Genomic DNA, 2934 nt, shown 5'->3' with positions numbered 1-2934 from the left:
ATATAAATAAAAAAGAAGACAACGATAATGACAATATCAATAATGATAATAGAGGAGGTGGAGGAGGAGGAAAAAGAAAGAGGATATCGAAGAAATTCAAATGAGAAAAAAAAGAGGAGGAAGAGATGGAAGTGGTGGCGTGGTGATGATGATAATAACAATAATAAAAGAGAAAGATGAGAGAAAAGAAGGAGGAGAAAAAACAGCAGCACTACAGCAAAAAGAAAAAGAATGCAGAACGAAACCGTCATAGTGGTATGTTTAGTCAAAAGACAATTAGAAATAATGACAGGTGGATGTCAATTAAATTATACGAACTTGATTGGATTTAGTTGAATAATTAATTTAATTGTGGAACATTGTTCTAAAAATAATATAAAATTACTTTTAAAAAAAATTATATTTTACAAATATACCATATATTCTATCATATTCAGTTCAATTTAAATTAAACTTTTAAATTTTTGAAACTTTAATTTCACCAATTTCATGATCAATTAGATTTTCACAATCTTAATATATACAAGATTTTGAAAGTGACAATTTTAAAATAGAAAATGTACAATTTTAATGTTTTTTCTATAATTTCTTTAATCAATTTAAATACTTAAAAGTTGAGAATTTATTGATACTTAATGAAGTATTTACTTTTGGCTTGAAGCGAGTACGCAACAAATACACAGTGATGGCTGATGATGAAGAGTCAAGACAAGTTTTTACGAAATTTCCTGCTCTGTTCATACTCTCAGGACCTTCCCTGTTTCAGTTCACACCCATTGCAAAAAAGAGAAGTACTAGCTTCTTTGACATTTTGTCTCTTAATGCATAGGAAACAAATTTCTTATAGCTGTTGCTCAACCACTACTCACTTTCATCTGTTATATTTCACATGTGAACTCCTCTTTTCTTTCTTTCTTTCTGCCTTTCGTGTGTTAAATGTTAAATGTTAAATAATATATAATATCTCCCTTAAACCTTGTGAACCATGCGCTAATTAATGGTACTCTTAAATTAAATATTATTCTCATTTTCCCTTTATCTTCCCCCTCAAACGAAAAATCTGTCAAGTATGACCCAATGGAGACAGACGAAAAGACAAGACAATACCATTCATGTCTAAGGAGACAATTAGTGTGTAACATTTAACAATAGGACGAAAATTATTTTTTATTAGACTAAATAGGACGAAATAAGATTTTTAGAATAAAATTAAAATATTATAAATATTAGAGACTAAATTAAAATCTAGAGTTAAGTATGATTTTAGTTCTTATGGTTTAGTCAAAAAATCAAAATCGTTTCTACAATTTTTTTTTGTTTAAATTCATCGTACGATTCCGCTAGGTGGACAACGGAAAATTTGAACAACGTGAACAATGGGCTGTACTTCTGGTCTATAGAAGGTGAAAAAAAAAACAGCCCATCACAAATTACCCTTTTAAAAATTCTACTTTCACATTTTACATTTTACCATATACCTTCTAACCTTTTTACCACCGCATACCTCTCTCCAAACCCTCATTGTGCCGTCGGTCCCTCCCTCACTAGCCAGTCTCAGCGCCGCCGAGCTTTTTCTCTATCAAGCCGTCAGTTTAAAATGAAAATAACAATCCACATATCTAGTAAAATGAACATCCATCAAATTTTATTATATCTACTTAAATCCAATTCAAATTAAATAAACGTCCACTTTAGAATGAAAAATAACCATCTACATACCTAATAAAATGAACATTCAATAATAGTTTATCAATTTCATACTAAACAGTCAAATAAAGAAGGAACAAAATATTGACAAGGGAAAGCGTTGAGAAAAGGAAAGCATAAAAAAAATGAAGCCTGAAAGAACAGAAGTATCAGAATGACAATATCTGATGTCTGTAATTCCAGTAGCCATTGGAACTAGCGATTAAAATGGCCCAACGAGTTCTTTCCTCTACATTGTCACTGTCGTCAAAAGGCACTTTGAAAAATTTGGAAGCTTTGGAAGGAAGGTGAAAATAACTTTTTCATCGGGGTCCCGGACGGCAGAGACAAGGATGGCGAGGAAGGCTGAGAGCAAAAAGAGGAGAGAATGGCTCATTGGATTGGAAAAGAAAGAGAGAGAGAGAGAGGGATTTGAGGATTAGGTGAGAGGAGAAGAAGGAGATGAATAAAAAAGAGAATCTGTTAATAATTATTTAATTAATTAAGAATTTGAATTTTAAATTTAAATTTATCTTTTTTTTAAACTGTTGTTTACGTTATTCACAATATACATTTGTAATGTTCAATTTTGTTTCAAAATAATATTTTGGACCAAAATACTCTTCTCAAACAACCTTTTTCGTCAAAATACCCAGTATTTCTTTTTTTTTTCTTCTTCGTCTTCATCCAACATCACCACCATTCTCTAACAAACCTCTTCACCATCATCTTTACCGCTACCACCACCCTTTTTCCATATCATTTGAGACGCTCGCCATTGCCACAGTAGAGCTCGAGTCCATTGTAACACCCTACCATACAGAGTCTTATGCTTAAGTCATAATTCAGAGATGGCAAGGTATTACGACCTCTAAAACAAAAATTTAGTACGTATAGTAGTATGAATGATTGATTATAACTAGGAGCCTTTGAAGAAAAAGGGGTAAACAAAAACCGTAACTCAAACGCGCAACACTCCGATCGATAACGTAACGAGCAAAGGATAAGCTAACGCAAGATCATATATATAAAGAGTGTCAAAAACGGGAATATCAAGACTCAAAATCCGGCTGCGAAGATAACCGGTCCGAGCATAATAATATATACATATAATAAAATAAGGAAACCCCAAAGGAAACCCAAAGGGATACAAATACAGAAAACCTATTCTCCAAAAATCCCCTCTAGAAGGAGTCATCACAGTTTGTATTATTTAATGGAGATAAAAGTATCTAAACAAGATATATA

The sequence above is a fragment of the Arachis ipaensis genome, chromosome B01, assembly GCF_000816755.2.
Source record: "Arachis ipaensis cultivar K30076 chromosome B01, Araip1.1, whole genome shotgun sequence".
NCBI lineage: Eukaryota > Viridiplantae > Streptophyta > Magnoliopsida > Fabales > Fabaceae > Arachis > Arachis ipaensis.
The sequence above is the reverse complement of the archived record's forward strand: the minus strand, read 5'-3'. Positions refer to the sequence as shown.